The sequence below is a fragment of the Galeopterus variegatus genome, unplaced genomic scaffold (genome assembly GCF_000696425.1).
Source record: "Galeopterus variegatus unplaced genomic scaffold, G_variegatus-3.0.2 Scaffold1195, whole genome shotgun sequence".
In the NCBI taxonomy this organism is placed as follows: Eukaryota; Metazoa; Chordata; class Mammalia; order Dermoptera; family Cynocephalidae; genus Galeopterus; species Galeopterus variegatus.
In genome coordinates, this window is record NW_007727306.1 from 212774 (window position 1) to 233641 (window position 20868).

Below are 20868 nucleotides of genomic sequence, written 5' to 3' on the forward strand. Positions count from 1 at the left end.
ACAAGCCCCCATCTGTTGATGGTGGCCGGAGGTGATGGCACAGTTTTGGTTCTCCCTATAACTGTTTATATCTAGAGAAGTTTACGCGTGAAAACCTGTTTTAAACAAGCTTCTTGTTGAGCCCTGAAAGTTGCTCAGCTTTCGGCTTCTTGTCCTCTTTCCTCACCTGCTCCTGGCAAATAAAAAGAGAAGCTTTGAGGTCTAAACCCTCAAAACATCTTTGCCCTCCTATTTTCTCAACACATACTTATATTTATATAGTGACTAAGTATTGTCAGACACTGTCTGTCCTGAGTGCTTAAGGGATTGATTATGTAATTCTCATAGCAGCTCTATGAGTAAGGAATTGTTAGCATTCCCTACTGAGCAAATGAGGAAACTGAGGCACGCAGAGGTTAAGTAACTTAACGTCATACAGCTAGTAAGTGGGTAAAAATGGAATTTGAACCTATAGTGTCTGATGCTAGAAACCTTGATTTTTTAAACATAACATTATGCAGACCTCCAAATTGGATTACAACCTTTTCTTACCTTTTATGTTTCTGTGTCAGGTTAAAACAATTTTGCTAAGGCTAAATTTGTTATCTCTCTGCACGTCAGGTTACCTATACTTCACCTAAAACATTGTTTCATTAATCACTCTCTACTTGTCTTCTGTTCAGTGCCTCTCTCCCCATTATGTCTTTTCCCTCTGCCTATAAATATGCTCAGATCTCGAGTATATTTAAAAGTACCAACTTCTCCATAGTGCTCCCATCTTAAAATGGAGTTGTTAACTCTGTGTATTCCTTTCTTTATTTCCCTTTTTGCTAGGAGTTCACTGCTCTTTGGCTTATGACATAACTTCCGGCCACAAGTGTTCATGCTCAATCACCACTGTCTGAGAGGCTCGGATCTTCTGGCCACTCTGATTACTCCCAGGCCTTACAGCAACAGTTGTCGCTGCATCCTGGGTGTACCTCTACCTCTCTGAATATTTCCCCATCTTAACTTCCGGCCACAAGTGTTCATGCTCAATCACCACTGTCTGAGAGGCTCGGATCTTCTGGTCACTCTGATTACTCCCAGGGCTTACAGCAACAGTTGTCGCTGCATCCTGGGTGTACCTCTACCTCTCTGAATATTTCCCCATCTTTTTCACCCCTGGGAATGTTGTATTCCCAAAGCTTCCATCAAGGGTTACATCGCTTATTTTAGTAGTCATCACCTGCAAGAAGAGCTGCTTGTTTCAAATGACAATTGGTTTCTGCATTTGTATGTATCTCAAGTCTCAACGTAAAATGTGCAAAACCAAACTCTTTACCTTCCTGTTGCTGCACACCAATTCTGCTTCTCTTTCTGGCCTCCATCCACAGACTAGCCGCCTTTCATGCTGCCTTAGGAGTTATTCCAGAATAATAGATTTTGTTTTCTATCGTTTTTTTGTTTTGTTTTGGCGGCTAGCTGATATAGGGATCCGAGCCCTTGACCTTGTGCGTAACACCGCATTGTAACCAACTGAGCTAACTGGCCTGCCCCAGATTTTGCTTTCTAAATCACCCAGGTCACTCCCGTGTGTAAAAACCTTTAGTAGCATCTCACAGGATGCTAAAGTGAAGACTGATGAGCAAGGATGAGCAAGACAGAAAGGTTCTTAGCAAGTAAATCCTCCATCTGTGTTTCCTGACTTTCCCCCCAAACACTCTGATCTAGCCATACTCGACTATCTGCTATTCGCCCAATAGGACTTTCCCTTTCTCAGCTCTGTGCCTTCATACATTTCTTTTTCTCTGTATGAAACATCCTTTGATCCTTCTCCATGCTTCAGAAAAACACTCACCTCCATGACTCAGCTCCAGTGTCACTTCATATGCAATGCTTTCCCTACCTCCCACACCAAATGAGTTGTTCTCCTTCCTTTAGTCTTTATTTGACATACACGAGTCACTTTGCATTGCAATTAAATTTGTATATGCCTATTTCCACAAAAATGTGAACTTTTCAAGAAAAAGGGCTATGAATACTCAGTGTTGCATACTTGGTAGGCTCTCAAAAAAAGCTTGTAGAACAGTTTGAGTGATCCGATTAGTGAATGTAAACAACAAACATTCATATAATACATATTATCATGCTCTATGCCAGGCAGTATTGGTGCTAAGATATGGCAGAAAAAAAAGGCGTTGAGAAAAATCGCTGCAATCCCATGGAGCTTACATTCTAGTGGAGCAATGCACATAGTTAAGATATAAATTTGCAAGGTATAAATTTAGATGGTGGCAAATGTTATGAAAAAATTGCTGAGACAAGACAGGGAGTGTCAGAGGGCAGTCAGGCTGCAGTTTTACTTATGACTGTCAATGAAGGCTTTAATATGAAAGTGATATTTGAGAAAGACCTAAATTAAAGGAGGGAGGAAACTATGTAAATATTAAGGACCTCTCCAAGTAGAGAGAACAGCAAGGGTAAGGGTAGAAACATGCATGGAGGGCTTGAGGTATAGTCCTGGAGACCAGTATGGCTGGAGGGAAGGAGTGGTGGAGTGGGGAGAAGTATAACTGGGGTAGTGTTAGGAGATAAGTTTAGAGAGGACCATAGGTTAGGTTGTTTAGGAGTTTTACTCTGAGTAAAATGGGAAGCTATTGGAAGACTGATAGACAAGTGGAATACTTTACATTTATCTTGTGGTGTCAGCATGAGCAATTACTGATGGTGAACTTGTGACATTGGCTTTTGAAACAGCATTGAAGGCTTTTAATACTGTGGTTCATTTTCCCGTACATATATGTATTTGAGGACAGCCAATATTCTCAAAGATAAAAACCACATCTCTATGTGCACTAGCATGACAGTTGTGTGAGCACTAAAGGACAGATCAGAAAAATGACCCTGTCTGCATCAGTGGGCAGGACTGGAGAAAAACATGGATGGGGATTCCTGGCATTGCCCTGAAATCACTAAACAACTGTGCATTGTTCTCTGCCCTTTTACATGCTGTTTAACTTGGAAAGAAGAGAGTATATTATATAAGGAATTATTGACGTAGGTATTCTGATTAATTCAATAGTTGTATTTCTTAGAAACTCTAAGATAGATAATATTGTTTGTGTGTTGCGTTCCTTTTATTTCTCTGGGGAAGCTTTGTAAACAGGTCATATCAAGGGTGCCAACATTCTTCTTTATGGTTAGGTACAGATAAATCATTCTGTTTATCCTCTGTCCCAATTCCTTGTTGCAATTTCATAGTTACTTTGAGGACATACACCTTTCTGGTAAAACAGATAATATTGAGTTTCTTAGAACTGAGTGGATCAGCTTTTAGGAAATTCTGAAAGTAAAGGATCTTGGAAAGACAAAAGAAACCCAATAAACATCCAACTCTATGCCAATTTATGTTTTGTAGAGAAAAATAAAGTTCCTGTTTTCTAGGAAGAGTGAATAGATGAAACTTGAATATTATGTTTGTAGTGGATTGAATTATGTCCCCCCAAAACTCCCCAAAGCTTGAATTGTGTTCCCCAGGTTTTATGTATTAGAAACTTAGCCTCCATGGTAACTGTTAAGAGGGTGGGAAATCCTGTTATGGTAAGTGAAAGGTGGAGCCTTGAAGAGGTGATTGGATTGTATGACCCTGCAGTAGTGAGTGGATTAAAAATGGTGGTCAGGGGCGTGGTTCTGAGGGCTTTAAAAGAAGAGGAGTCTCTCTTTCTCTCTGCTCTCTCATGGTAAGTGAAAGGTGGAGCCTTGAAGAGGTGATTGGATTGTATGACCCTGCAGTAGTGAGGGGATTAAAACTGGTGGTCAGGGGCGTGGTTCTGAGGGCTTTAAAAGAAGAGGAGAGTCTCTCTTTCTCTCTGCTCTCTCTGCTTCTACTATCTTGCAATGTGAGACTGCTGGGTCTCTCTTGCCACCACCAGATGGACTTTGGACTTCCCAGCCTCAGAAACTGTAACCAGTAAATTGTGTTTTCTCTTTATAAATTACCCAGTTCCATGTATTCTGTTATAGCAACACAAAATGGACTAATACAGGAAATTGGTACCGCAGAAGTAGGGTATTGCTTATAACATGTACTTGAAAATGTGGATGTGCCTAAGGAACTGGGTGTTAGGCAAAGGCTGGAGGAGTGTGGAGGACTCAGACAAAAAGGCAAAGGAAAGTTTGGACTGTTTTAGAGACAGGTTACATGATGATGAACAGAATGTGATAGAAATATGAACTGTAAAGATCATTCTTAGGAGGTCTCGTCTCAGGTATAAATAAGAAGGGACTTACTAGAAACTGGGGCAAACCTTGCTGTGAATTGGTAAGGAACTTGGCTGCATTGTATCTATGCACTAGGACTTTTTGGAAGTTGGACCTTAGGTGGTGTGAACCAGAGTACTTGGCTGAAAAAATTTCTAAGCAGCAAAGCATTAAGGAAGCTGTGTGGCTACCTGTAACAGCCTGCTCTCTGCTTCCACCGTCTTGCAATGTGAGACCCCTGGGTCACTGTCACCACCAGATGGACTTTGGACTTCCCAGCCTCAGAAACTGTAAGCAAATAAGTTTCACTTTTCTTTATGAATTACCCAATTCTATGTATTTTGTTATAAGCAACAAAAATGGATTAGTACAATGTTATTGGATGTCAGAAGTTTATCTTTATGTAAAGAAAAAATCCATTGTAAAATATTTGTTTAATCTTAGCTACAATTTTATTGCATTATAAATAAATACAAAACTAAAAATAATGTAAAATATACAATGTGTATATGCATACATATACATACACATAATACATTTCAAAGGATTTTGTATACTAGTATCATCTAATTTAAATGAAATCTTTATTAAATAAACAAGTAAATGCTAGATTATTTAAGAAAGTATTATTGTATTTGTCATACACAAATCTGCATTCTAAGAATAGATGCATCTTATACATTACTTTTTGTTCATAACTCATGCAGCTCAAAAGGATAGGATTACATTTCTTCTTTATTGACCTGCACTGTCCAATCACCCATTTTGCAGAAGCCTCTGGGGCCAACCCTTTCATTTCAGGCCCATAGACCTAGGGAGAAAAAATGGTCTTGGGGAATGGGCCCGAGGTACCCTCCATAGGCTCGCTGCCCAGGGCCACCTGGAGAAGCTGCTTCCAGCACCAGCAGCCCAGCTGCTTTGGCCACTGCAGCTGTGGCTAAATTGGCCCCAGGTGTGGCTGGACCTACAGCTTTGGAAAACACAAGCCAGAAGCCTTGGCAGCATCCACTTGGTGTTAGGTCTATAGGCTGACAGAATGCCACAGCTGGGAAGGCTTGGAAGCCTCCACCGCAGTTTCAAGAGATGTATAGAAAAGCCTGGGGACCCAGGAAGAGATCTGTCACAGGGGCAGATTCATGTCTTAGAGCCTTCAGTAGAGCAATGTCGGGTGGAAGCATGGGATCAGAGTTGCAGCAGAGAATCCCCATCAGCACCATGCATAGTGGACTGGTGAGAGCAGGACTGCCGCGGAGACCCCAGACTTGTGGTGCTACCAGAGTGGAACCCCAGCCTGGGAGAGCTGAAGTGTGGCCTAAGACCAGGAAAGCCATAGGAGTAGAGCTGCCCAAGAACTTGCAGACCCAACCCCCACACCAGTTTGCAGAGTTGAACATGGAGTCAAGGTACCTGATTCACCAGCTCTGAGATTTAAGACCTGCTTTGCTGGGTTTTGGACTTGTTTGGGACCTGTTATGCCTTTCTTTTGACCTATTTCTCTATTTTGGAATGTGAATATATACCCTATGTTTATCCAACTGTTGTATCTTGGAAGTAGATAACATGTATTGATTTCACAGATGGGACTTTGAACTTTGGATTCTTGAGTTAAAACAAGTTAAGACTTTAGGGATGAAATGAATCCATTTGCATGTGAAAAAGACATGAGTTTTGGGGGGATAGGGGCGAAATGTAGAGGATTGAATTATGTCCCCCGAAAACTCCTTGAAGCTTGAATTGTGTTCCCCAAGTTTTATGTATTAGAAACAGCCCCCATGGTGACAGTGGGTGGGAAATCCTATTATGTTTAATTGAAAGGTGGAACCTTGAAGAGGTGTTTGTATTATAAAAATGGTGGTCAGGGGTGTTGTTCTGAGGGCTTTAATAGAAGAGGAGGTTCTCTCTCTCTCTGCTCTCTCTCTGCTTCCACCGTCTTGCAATGTGAGACCCCTGGGTCACTGTCACCACCAGATGGACTTTGGACTTCCCAGCCTCAGAAACTGTAAGCAAATAAGTTTCACTTTTCTTTATGAATTACCCAATTCTATGTATTTTGTTATAAGCAACAAAAATGGATTAGTACAATGTTATTGGATGTCAGAAGTTTATCTTTATGTAAAGAAAAAATCCATTGTAAAATATTTGTTTAATCTTAGCTACAATTTTATTGCATTATAAATAAATACAAAACTAAAAATAATGTAAAATATACAATGTGTATATGCATACATATACATACACATAATACATTTCAAAGGATTTTGTATACTAGTATCATCTAATTTAAATGAAATCTTTATTAAATAAACAAGTAAATGCTAGATTATTTAAGAAAGTATTATTGTATTTGTCATACACAAATCTGCATTCTAAGAATAGATGCATCTTATACATTACTTTTTGTTCATAACTCATGCAGCTCAAAAGGATAGGATTACATTTCTCCTTTATTGACCTGCACTGTCCAATCACCCATTCCCCTCATAATGAAACCTAGGACAATCTCTTCATTAAACCATCCCTTCAAAATGTTGGCATCACCTGTTTCCATTGGAAATAGGTGGGTGCAGTACTCTCTGTCTGTCTCACACACACACACACCCACCCACCCACACACACACACACACATTGGCATCACCTGTTTCCATTGGAAATAGGTGGGTGCAGTACTCTCTGTCTGTCTCACACACACACACACCCACCCACACACACACACACACACACACACACACCTCATTAAACCATCCCTTCAAAATGTTGGCATCACCTGTTTCCATTGGAAATAGGTGGGTGCAGTACTCTCTGTCTGTCTCACACACACACACACCCACCCACCCACACACACACACACACACCCCAAGGTACTTCAAAAAGTTCATGGAAAAGTAGAATTGAAACATATGATGAATCTTTCCATGAACTTTTTTGAAGTACCTCCATATAGTAGATACTGAAAAGGGAAAAATAATTGAAAAACTCAGGAAGTATTGTAGTTAAGCTTCAAGTCCATTGGTTCTCTGCTTCTCAAGGTCAACATTCCCCACCGTTTCTACACATAGGTTGGCCTTCTCTCAACAAAATTTCTCCTGCAATGTCTATTTCACAGCTCTTGCTGAAGGAACACTAAGGAGGAAGGAGAGAGAAATGGAGGAAGGGGGGTCTTCTATTGCTCAAAACAATCAGTGATTGTGTCTTGCTGATGGTTGATGGTTTGGATAGTACTTGGAAATTAGACTCAGTTGTTCTGTATCTAAAGCAAATACTAATGGTCTTTTTTTTTCAATTTGTAGGAAAATATAATTCATGCATGTGATTTTTCTCAATTTTAGATTTTTCTTCTACACATTTTGCTACGCCTCTGCTACCTGTTATCGCTTCTTTACTGGTTCTGTCAGATGATGGAATAAATCACACAAACTGAATAGCAAAACTTTTATTATAATATTGGTGGGAAAATTGAATCTTTTTTATCCTGGTAGGCACATATGCTTGTCATGATTTTATATTAAACAAGGTTAATGTATGAATTTTTCTTTATGTGAAACTTATTTATTCTTATTAAATTAATTAAGTACTTCACTATGCATGATATTCTTCAAAGGGCCATGACACCGATGAGCCCTCCCAGCCAAGCATATCTGAGGACTGCCACCCAGGGAGGGATCCTTTCATTTTGACTGTTCCTACCCCTTTTACAGCTCGACTGTGTGTCTTACACAGAGACATCCAGGAGCGGATCACATGGGATCTTACAGAGTAGAGTACCTGCTTCCCAATCATCCTCTTTGGACTTCTGTTTGCACACTACATTACGAAGGTCCCACATGCTTCTAACTCTATTTGAAAAATGAGATGTCTGCAAATTTCCCTTAACCCTGAGGTTGACCATTTGGTTGGATGCTTGCCTAAGGAACTGCTGTCTGTTTTATAGGCACCACTTACTTGAATCATCCTATGTTCTCATTAGACACTAAGTAGGAATGGCCAAATCTCTCAGCACTTTTAGATAGAACATCCAGATCAGGCTGGGTTCTTGGCAGTACCTAATGTATAAAGCCTTAGGAAAACAGTTTTCAAATTTTTACTCGCAAAAGGTTCACTAGGGCAGCTTTTAGGAAGTGCAGCTCTGCTGTTTATCTCAGGAATGGGCCACTTTTAAAAGCACCCTGGGTCGTTCTCATGGAAAATATTTTAGAACATTACTGTCCTATATAAATATTGTACAAACCACACATGTAATTTAAAATTTTCTAGTAGCCACATTAATAAAGCAAAAAAAAACAAACCACACATGTAATTTAAAATTTTCTAGTAGCCACATTAATAAAGCAAAAAAAAAAAAGATGAAATTTCCTTTAATCCCGTATGTCCAAAATATTATCATTTAATATTTAATCAATATTAAAATTTTTAATGAATTATTTTATATTGTTTTAAAAACTTAATCTTCAAAATCTGGCATATATTTTATAATTACAGCACATCATCTCAAGTCAAACTAGCTTCATTGCAAGTACTCAATAACTGTGTGGAGCTGGTGACTACCATACTGGACAACACAGTTTGAGATAATTGCTTTCAAATCTAATGAATAAGGCTGCAGTGTGGGACCAACTTTAATCACTTGACTCTGTCTAAATAAGAAAATGGTTTATTTTGAGTTATCAAGTGCTTGGCACTAAGCTAAGTTCTTAAAATGCATCACATTATAAAACTCATGCAAAAGGAATATGAGTTAGATATGCTATTTTATCTATTTGGTAGGAAAAAACCACTCTGGCTTCAGTTTTGCCCAAAGTCACATGGCAAGTAAGAGGCAGAACCAGTTTGATGTGATCTCAGAGCACACCACTAATGGCCCTTGATTATTACCCTCTTCAACACTATGCTTATTTCTTACACAGTTAAGTGAAATTCATACTTCCTTTTAATGTTAAAGTCTTATACATATTCAAAGAATTGTGTGATATAAATATGTCAAAAAATAGAATTCAGAGGTAACTGGATTATTTTTATATATTAATTCTTTATGCCACTTGACCTCCCAGAATTGAAATAAGCCTTGGAATGGGATGCTTAGGAGAACTGGTTATAAAAAATGTGTAGTTAGAAAATTCCGAAACTTTGCATCAGTAGCTTTTTCTTAGCAATTATGCGTTTCTTATGATGAGTGAGTGTTTCTCTTCCAAGGCAATAGGAAACATTATAACCAATAATATTAAAAAGTCTATTTGCTGATGATTATTCATTATCTTAAATGTATGAATGATTAAATTAATAACTAAACTAGCCTAATGTGCAATAAAACTATGAAAGCTGCAGCTTTTCAAGGGCAAGCCTCTTTATGTACCATCATTTGTTCAAAGAAAGTTATTTGTCAAAAGTTATTGACTCTCCTTTCCCTTGCTTCCTAAGCTCATGATATGAACATTTTCATTTACTTTAGTTCTAAGTTGGTTGATTTAAAAAAAAAAAAAGGACTCCCTTTGCGTTTAATATTTCTGAATATTTGGAGATCAATTGCAGCTATTAAATTAAAATAGTTTACCCCTCAAGGATTTTCAAAGACCAAAGAAAATATTATTTTAAATGGAAAGCATTAGTCTTCTATTATTACTGTCTTGGACTGGAGTGCATTAGATCTTCAGATTAAGGCAGCAAGTGCTTTGAAAATTTAAAGCCAGTTATAAAACGTGAAATTAAAGCAAACACAAAATCAAACAAACATGTTATTTATCTCAGTTATTATAAGCAGAATGAACTTACTGGATACTTATTTATCTGTGATTAGAATGAATCTACACACAATCAGAATGTTCCAAACTTGATTACTCATCCTAATGAGAAGGGCATGGATAAATGACAAACAGCAATTTAAATATGTTATGTTTGGCCTAAAATGACTGTATTATTTTAAAATCTTTATTTTCTAATCCTCAGTGTATAGTGATTAGGCAATGAGTAATATTTCTTAGAAACATACTGGTATAGTAAAATCAAACTAGAGTTAAAATATTTTTGTAGATGACTCACCACAGATATCTCTATCTAACCAATTCAGGGTAAATAATTTTGAATGTTTGTGACTCTTAAATTGATCATATAAAATAATCTCTATCCATGTGTAAGATAAACATGGAGGGTTAGAAACTTCTCTTAATGTTGAGGGTACATTCATTACCAAGTCAGTAAATCAGTGTTTCGCCAAGTATGGCTGTTATCTCATGGGTATAGCTGTCTAGTCAGAAGTAGGAAATATAATCCCAGAGTGCTCTGTTAGCCTGGGATTTCAGGATCAGTTTTGTTTTTTTGATGTCAGTATTTCTCAAATCCCTTTTCATTAATGATGAAATAGGGTCTCAATATCCTAAGCTGTTATTTGGAAAGAGAGAAAGGAAGATTACACTGCTCACATTCTAGTCGTTTGGTATCTAAGTTTCTTTTTGCTTTACTTATTTGCATTTTGATAAATTTATACATTTTAAACATTAATTCACTGCATGACCTTTACTATTTGGAATGAAAATGAAACTGAGAAACTAGAAAAAAAGAGCACTGGGTAACTAAAAAAAGTGCTACCCAATGTATATAGGAAATCTCACATAATTCACTTAGTCTAAATCCTCGCCTGAAGACTGTTTCTTCTCATTTAGTCCATGATTGTGCCAGATATATTTATTAATTTTCCTACTCCAATTTGGCTAAAGCAGCCAATGAAGATCTGAAAAATGTGTTAGTAAGACATATATTATGATTTCAGTAGTAAATAATAAAGTGCAAGGACAGCATATGTATCTAAGAGAGAATCTTTACCTAGAAATTTGCACACAAAATGGTTAAATGTGTGCGTAATGGGTATGTTATTATATAGAGTTAATTTTCATGAGCATCAATGAGCCATCTTTGTATCTAATTTTATGATTCAAGAATATAGTATTATAAAGTGTTTATAGTTTATAATTTACGCTAACGTTTGTCTATGCAACAGTGCCTAGTCAATTCTTGACTGCACATTTTCTAAAGAAGTGAAAGTAAATGTTACTGTTAAACCTTTATATGACATTGAAATAAATGAAGTGTGTAAATGAAATGTGTTAACTTTGAAATACTAGCCTTAAGTTTCACTAGATCTTTATTGTTATATGAAATGAAGACTGAAGTCTAATTCTACTTAATGCACACAATTGACCAGATCGGATGTTTGGTCTTTTATCTCATCTGTTTTCTTGCATATGTGCTTGGGAAATGACCTTTGAATTAAGAAGATTCACTTAAGGGAAAGGGGAGTAGAAATTTAGGCACTTAGCATGGATTCAGGTACCTGTGTCCAACTAAGAAGTAAAGTGGCTCTTGTGAGCTAGGGTGTCTCATTTCTTGCACATTGTTCCTGAAAACTACCTGGAATGATAATATTCAAGTCACGATATTGGATAACCAACTTGAAAAATCCCTGCTACCTTGACATACAAATCCCATTTTGCTACCTCAAATCTAAGAGCAAAAAGGCCTCTTATCAATGACATCGTGGCTTTATACACAATGTTCATAGCCTTCTGGCCTGGAATAGAGGGTGTGAGTTGTCCTCACGCAGATTTTTCTTTAACATTCCGGAATGTATGTTTTTGTTTGTTTGTTTTTGCTTCTTTAGGTCCTAGTACCTTAGTACCTCTAGTTACCTTTAGAACCTCCCAAAATTCTGCTTTTACTGACTTTGCACTTTTATGGGCTTGCGATTGAGCTTCTAGTGGAGACATTAGAGTGGACAGATATTCTATAGGCCAAGGGAATATGTTTTTCCTTATTTTTACAAAAGTATTTTCTAGACTTTGCAGGGTTTAAATTTGGGGATCTAATTATAGAATGTAGCATGCCAACGGGGAAAGAAAAATGTAAGTTTAATTATGCATGTATGCCCATGTATTTATTTGCAAATTCTACACAACTTTTAAATTCTTTACTGTGTTCTCTGCTGAGAGTATGAGGTGTGCAGGTGGGTAGAGGGGTGGGGTGTTTTAATAGTTGAGAGACTTGAAGAAGGTACCAAAGGATTTGAGGCAATAATGACTTCAGATATTCAGGTTGATTAATTAGTACTCCCCCCACCCCACCTGTTGTTAGTGGTTTACTAGAAGACAGTCTGTTCCATTTAGGCAGTTCCTAAGTCAAAGGGTAGTCAATTATCTAACCTGCATATTTATAATTGGGAGGGAGTGGGAGGAGCCAATTTCCCTTGAGACGGAAGGAAACCAAATGACGCCCATTAAGAGACACTAGTGGGCTTGCAGAAGACGTCACAGGAAAGAGCGGCTGGGGACTCTGTACCAGAGGGATCATTCTCTTTACATGTAGGGAAAAAAGGAACTGGTTCTCCTGACCCGCCTCCCCCCCCCCATTGTGAAATACCACTGTGTTATAAGCGAGACCTAGTATTATGACTACAAGAAATTTATATACGATTTTAAAATATGCAACCTAAATTAAATCTCAGATCCTATTTCTTTTTTTCTTTTGTAAGAATTCACTTACTGAATGGTTTGATCTATCAAGACTTGTGATGTGCTAAGTGACAGTGGTACATGATTTGGAATTGTAATTCTATGCTAACTGCATTAGTGTGTCGAAGGAAAACAGACATTTTTTAATTTACTCAACTGAGATACTAGTGTATTTACAAACATCGTATTATAATGTGTTATTTATAGAAGTACTATGTTATATAAAATCTCAAGCATAGAGGAGATGTACGTATATATAAATAGTATGTTTTTATATCAGTAAAACAAAGGCCCATTTATATATGAAAAAGCAAGAAGGAAATCTGTGTTTAGAAATAGTTTTGATAGAAAATGACCAAAAAAGAATTTTCTGGAATGTTGTATCTGATTCATTTGTATTATAGTTATTGCCATTTTCACCACATTCTCTTCAAATTGCAATATTTTGAAATTAATCAATGCAGTTTTATTTTAATTGCAAGCAGATGCATACAGGTACAATCTATCAAAAATATTTTAGAAGACGGGCTTACAATTGTGAAAGAAATAGGCATGAAAATGTTTATTCATCTCAAATAGTCAGTTAAATTATTTTTAAAATATTTGTTGGATGAGTTTGACCTATAATATATGGTCATTTGTGTAAGCCTGTGTCAGACACTTTTTTGGTAATGCCACATCAAGTTTTAAAATTAGTAGTGGACTGTAAATAATTTAGCCATTACAAATTCCCATAGTAATAACATGTGGCCACTGAAGTCTTATTAGTATCTTTTCCCTGAATAGCTAAACTCAGCATGATTGCACATTTAATGATACAATTGCAATTTATGGATTTGTTAAAAGGAAAGATAAAACATTTCCTGAATATGTGGTCTTTGTTCAATATGTTGTTAGGTAAGAATTAGCAGTCTGCAGTCATCAACTTTAAACTATGATCTAATCGGAACTCAAGAGCTAAATAAGAACATGGGTGATTAGCCCTTAGTTAGTAGGAACCCCTAGGGAAAACTTCAGGGCTACAGGAAGTGATACTAATGATTCATCAAGTGCTAAACTTGCCTCTGAGAAATTAGTGAACGGGCAACTTCACAGCACAGGGTAGTGTCTATTGGATAATCCAATCGACCTGAGTTTTGCTAGCAGAAGTCCAAGGTGCATTTATAAAAGAGGACAGAAATGGTAACAAGAACTGTGAAGGTTTGTTCATAAAAACTCAGACTCTGATGAAAATCTTCCTTTCATTTGGGCTATGAATCTTTAGTAGCTCTGTCAACAATCAGGAAACCCTTAGCCTCTCAGAGATACTGAGTGAAGAAGCTCTTTAGAATTTGAGTAAAACAGCAAAATCAGATCTTACTAGTAAGGCAGAATGTGGTGTCTACCTTGCAGTTTAGAACACTGAACTGGAAACTTGAGAGAATTAAGCTTTTCAGAAAAGTCTTCCTTAAAAAGCTTTCTACTGAAATAATCAACAGAAAGGAAAATTCAAGCCCTGTTGCATTAAAACCATTAAAGTAGCTGGCAAAATTCCAATTTGTGTAACTCACCTCCTATCCTTCATTATTGTATGCTTATCAGTTGAAAATGATATCCACGTCTGCTTTGTTAGATAATGTTGTTTAATAATCTTTTAATAGTCATTGTACCTTACTGATGTGATACTCAGAACCGGAAAAACAAGACAGAGTCATAAAAGATATGTTTTTTTACTCTACTTTTGGATAAAATGCTCTTGGTCTAATAAATGTGTGGCTGCCACCATAGTAAATATAATGCCTCCCATTGATCAGTTGATGAGCCGTTAAAAACCTAGCGATTGTGTCATTCCGTCTCTTAATTTATTGTTTAAATCGGCAGTCGAATATACATTTACTTAGTTTACTGGCTATTACAAATAGTATGCTTATATCTCCAACTTTCATGTGCTTACTAATGGAAATTTCAGAACTTTAAAAATGGGTAAAATTATATCACCAATAGAAGGTTGGGTGAATAGCGTTAGCTGTGAAACATTTGGTTCCTTTTCAGCTTCCCTAGGAAGCTACATTTGCGGAGATGTGAACAGGAAGACCTCAGCTGGCCTGAATCTGCGATTAACTCCCTGCAATTTAGCCATATGAAAGCAGGAAACGAGGCTCCAAAAATACTGTAACTGAAAGCAAGTTTCAGAACAGGAGGTCTTCAAATAACAGAAAAGTTCTAAAAACTTTATTTTGCTATTTACATTGCCAGAGAATTTATTTAACCAGATATCAGTGGGTATATGCACATTTTCTATCTTACCCATGACTTTATTTTCAATTTCTATTATTGTTATTTCCCATGTATCTTTAAAATCAACAAGAAACCTCTCTGAGAGGGATCTGTGTTTAGCAATGCAACCAGTATGGACAAACACGTAATTTCCCATGTATCTTTAAAATCAACAAGAAACCTCTCTGAGAGGGATCTGTGTTTAGCAATACAACCAGTATGGACAAACACGTAATGATATTTGTTGTGAAAAAAATTTGAAATAAAACATCACTTTAAACTGCATTTCTTAAATGGAGTATCAGGGATGAAATCATGTTCAGGAGGTGGAGGTGATGCAGTATCAGGTGGCTTTGAAAAATGTGGAATTTTTACTGCCGAATCAATCTAATATTGATTAGCAATGATTGTCTTTCCACTTCCCCACATTATTTAAAATAATTGAATCTGTTGAGGAACATAGATCAGGATCAAATAAATGTTTTCATAGCAATTATGGGCAGACATTTCCTTTCTGATAAGTTTCTCCCAAATAGAAGTATAGTTTGCATCTAGTTAAATACAGACAAGTTGAGTAGTCAGTTTCTTTATGTTTTTGAGAAACTACTTGCAGAGTGGCAGGCTTGCAGGCACCAGGACTTCCGGCACACAGCTAGTGTAGCGCCACATCTGCCTCCAGCCCCGCTGACTTGGCTGCAGCGCGCGCGGCCCCTTAGGTCCTGCTGCCAGATCAGGTGTGGAGATACTGCAGAGCTGTCACTCCGCATGGTTTCCTGCAAGTCAGCTATCTCGTTCCCATCTGTGTTGGTATTCTTTCATGGCTTTTTTCACTGCTTGCCTGGCATGCATATATTCATCTAATAAGCCTCAATTTGGCTTTGAGACTTGCCTTGCCAGGTCAAAACTCAAAATGAAAGTTCTCCATGTATGTATTTTCTCTTCAGTTGTGCTTATTATTATTATTACTTAATTCTTAACATTGAGAGGTTTCTGTTTTAAGATACACTTTATCATGCATATTAACGTCCATTTATATGCTGTCTGTAGCATTTTTAGGATCTTAATCCATTAAGATCCACCATGTTGCAAGTTTTATTTGCTTTTAAGTTTAAATAAAAGAAAACAAGATTACTTAATGCCTTTTTTTAACCTCATTTTTTATTTTACATAATTCTCTTAAACTAAAAGGTCATTGTTCATCATCTTTTACTTTTCAGCAGATATTTATTTAGGTAGCTTTATTGTTAATATTCTGATGATCCATTCTGCAAAGTCAGGGATAGATTACATAGGTGATATTTTTAGTCCATAAACTGTTTTTCTATAGCTAAAGCTTGATTATTTGTGCTTTGCACCAGTAATTGGCATTTTCAGCTATATTCTTGATTATGCAGCTAAAATTTAGCCTGAAGTGTCCAATCCTGCAGGCTTTGTACTTGCAAAACACCCATTGAATTTATTAAGAGTGGTGTACTCCTAATGGCCGCTGGAGCAGGCTCGGTGGGTATTCTGAGTTGAAAAATGAAAGGGCGGATGATTCGAGTACATCATGCTCTGATTAGAGGGCCACGAACAGCTTCCTCTACTTGCAGATTAACATCGTTTTGAGCTCTGTTTTCAAACAACTAATATCTGTTCTAAAAGTAGATTCCACTATACCGCTCATGCACCAAGTTCCAGTTGTCCTCGCTTGAAATAGTCCATCGGGTTTTCTGTTTCTGCAAGGCATAAATCATTATTGCTTTCATGTATTTTGGCAGATTTCCTTAGTTATGGGAATGTGGTTTGAAATGGTTTACGACTTTCTGCTTTTAAACAATAAGAAATAGGATGAGTGTGTCTTGGCCCTTTTAACCATTGTGTTTGTTGTGGAAACAGTTTGGGGTGAAGTAAATGGAAAGAGAAATATGAAACTCAGGTGGGAATAGAGAGCTCAGTGGTACCTTATGCATTTCTGCCTTTATAGATTCATTCACTCCAGCGATACTAATTGAATGCCTACATCAAGCTAACTAACTACTCTTCTAGCTTAGAAGTTATAATCAAAGTTATAATCTGTGCTTCAGATGATTATAAGCTAGAAGGCTGTCAAAATCCCTTTCTCATTGAAAAACTGGAAAAAATGAACAAAAGGTGACTTAAATAGTTTTCACGAGGTTCCATTGGTTACAGATGAAGTTACATAGAAACCAAATTTTGTGATGGGGGAGGGGGATGGTCTTTCATTTGTCTTTTTAGTAAAGAAGTCAGTATATACTGCAAGATTTATTATTAAAGAAACTATGAAAGATATAAGCTTACTTTATATACCTATGTTTTTTCAATAACAACACCACAGGTGATCAGGTGGCTTAGATCTGAGCTGTGACAATTTGAAGTGTAAACATGAAATTGGGTCTTGTCAGTTCTGGGAAGGTTATGTCCTCAAACTTCTTTACGTTGGAAGCTGACATTTCATCGACCAAATAAGATACCTGAGTGTTCTAAACAGGAAATATGTGTTATTTGGTATATTTATTGTTACCAGATGGAGCTATTCCTTTATATTTCTTATACTTAATCTGTATTTCTTATCTCAAACAAATTTGTGATTTTGCCCTAGCTACGTAAAACTGACCATATTTGAATAGTTATAAATTTGAAAAATGACTCTTTTAAACTATAGGATTATAGAAAAATCCAGGAGATTTTCTTCATTGTCAACAAAACAAAACATGACCATACACATAAGCCCTTGCATTCTGGTACTCCATCCAAAAGCATTTAGCAATTTGGCTGGGCCCACCTTCAGAAAATCCATAATTTGATTCTAGGATCTGGGTACCATGATGCAGTTAAAGGATCCCAGCATTCACTAAATAGTCAGGGAGGGTTTAGAAGTTGGTCAGTTCTATTTCTCTAGCACGTAAAATCTGTATTTTCTTCCTCAGGCTTTTTTACTGCTCACAAAAAAGAAAAGTAGAAAATTGTGTATGTCCATAAATGTGATTTTCACTTGATTTTGTTTTGTAAGAAAATACTCAGGTTAAAAATTTCAAGAAAATATTTTGTAGCTTTAGGATTTTAACTAATCTCATATTTTCTTTAATGATTGCAGAAAGTGAGAATCATAAATAAATAGGAAACTATTTTCCATTTTTTTTTTTTTGTCTTTTTCCGTGTCCGGCAACGGATCACAACCCTCAGTGTTGCCCCCGTACCGGACCGGGGACCGGCAACGGGGTCGCAACCCTCGGTGTCACTCCCGCGCCTCGCTCAGCCAGTGAGCGGGAACTGGTCCGTATGTGGGATCCGAACCCTCGGGCGGGAGCACCGCCGCGCTTCCCAAGCGGCGCACTATCCAGTGCGCCACCGGGCCGGCCCCTATTTTCCATTTTTATTGTAAATGTATTTTTGTTTCATAAAGTGCTTTATGAAATTTTATCATAAAATCATAGAGCTAACAAAATGATGGAAACCAAAGGGAATATGTGTGGCCTTTTCTTATAAACTTTTATAGATTCAGATTTTCTATAACAAACTCGATAACATATTTCAATGCTAAAATCAAAATGCATGTATTCAGTTAGGACTCTTGGGTTGCCAATAACATAAGTTAGTTCAAGATATATTATGCTAAAATAAGGAATCCATGGAATTCAGTCTTCATCAATGGATTGGAAATTCAAGGCCATCATGATCTCTCTCTCTCTCTCTCTCTCTCTCTCTCTCTTTCTCACTCTCTTTCCACCTCTTTCTTCTTGCACTGAAGGTGATCATTTGTATCTTTTTTAGATCTAGAAGTAAACTATGGCTGACAATTCTCTAATTCCTGAATTTGCATATCACATGCCCATGCAGCTACAAAACTGGTACTCTTTCTGGGCAGCAATTTCAAATGCCAAGGAGAGAAACTCTGGCTCTGCTTGGTTTAAGAGTCGACTGTTCATTCCATCAGCTATGCCCAGGAGGCAGAAATACACCTGCTGAGGGACCACCTCTCTGGCAAGGCAGGGATTTTCTAGAGAAGAAAATATGGGCAGATACTATTGTATGATAATAAGAATGGTTATGATTCATAAGCACTTACTGAGCCCCAAATTGTGCTAATATTTTACTTGTGTTGTCTAATATAAACAGCTATTACTAAAGCACTGTGTTTTAAAATGCATTTTTACGTGCATTATCTTGTTAATCCTAACAATTCTCTTATCAGATAAATGTTATGATTTTCATTTCATATTGAACAATTTCTTGCTAAAAATAAAGTCAGTTATTAAGCAACAGAAGCAGAATTGAAACCCATGTCTTCTGATTTCTGGTCCAGAGCTTTTTACACTTAAAGGCTGCCCCCTTTCTGTAGGTTGTCAGTGATATAAAATTATGTGAAACATGATAGTTGATCAAAGACACCTACAGCCTTGTATTTAGTATCTAGTAGTAGTATCAAGGAACTCTCAAATCATGTTCAATTTTTTTCCTGCTAATCCGTCTTTCTTTTTTTTCCCCTCAGCAAATATACATTTGCACTTAGGAATGCAATCAGCTGCAAGTAGTGATTTCACTATAGTTACATGAGGGGTTTTCTTTTTTCTTTAACAATATTATAGAAAGCATCAATCAGCGAGTTTCACGGAAAAATCATGATGTTGCTCTCCTCCTGTCCACAGTTCTAGTATTTATTTTCCTTCTCAAATTCCTCACATTGTTGCTGTCTCTTTAGCCACGGTATCCCTGTTTCAGGTGGGAGAAGAAAAAGAGACAAAAAGGGAAGGGAAAAACTTCCTTTCATCTCATTTTCATTCCATTCTGGGAGGGACTCCCTCCTTAAAAACATTTTTGTGTATCTTATTGGCCAGAATTGTGCCACATGGCTTCCCTTAGGGGCAGACTAGATGGGAGTGTGAATATTTTTCTTTTTACCTTTGATAACATAGGAAGACAAGGGAAAGGGCCATCCTACACTCTCTGCCTCAGTGGCACTGGAAGGAGTAACTTGGTTCTTGGGACCACATGCTTCTAAGACCTCCCATACTAATTTGCTTTACTTATGCTTTTTCAGCACTTTTTTTTCCTCTCAATTGATTGACTCCAATTTATTTTAACTCTCTTAACAGGATTGCTTTCTAGCTTTTCTTTGACCTCTAGAGCCCCTTTCATTGATTTCTTCTGAATCTTTGTTTCTGCACATACCCAAGAGGATATATACCTACACATTCCCAAGAGGATACCTGAGAACCATCTTATTCTCCCTGTATCCTTCCTTTGCATTTTGTAGATGAGACTGGAGAGAGCTAAATAGGCAATGTTACATAGTAAGTTAGTAGACCAAAATTGCACTGCATACCTTCTGACTCTCAGGCCTAGCTTTTCAAAGCATTACTAAATAATGTCTTTGTGTCTATATGTGTTATATGTCAAAAATTAAAAGCAAAATAAAACTACTGATATATAAAGTGTTTATTACAGAAAAAAATCTTGAAATCTATTATTTAATTTCCACAGAATGCTAGAAATTGATTAGTAACATAGGAGGCATGTTTATCCATTCAATTCAGCAGATGTTTATTGAGTGCCTGCTATGTGCTGGGCACTACGGCAGCTGCAGATACGGCAATGAACAAGAAAGAGAGAGCCTTTGCCTTCATAGAGTTTATATACCAGATATATTTAATGTATGCATTGCTTTTCATATATAACCAAATATTCATTATGGGGTTACTTTGCATCAGAGACTGTTCTAAGTACTGCATATATAGTTTATGACAAAACAGACAAGATTCCTACTGTCACTGAGCAGGGAAGCCAGAAATGATCCTGTGCTTTAGGGATATATGTTGAGGAACTCAGACATCATCCTTTTCCTACTGCTTATTAACTAATGCCATGAAGGAAACGCACACACACATATATGCAGGAA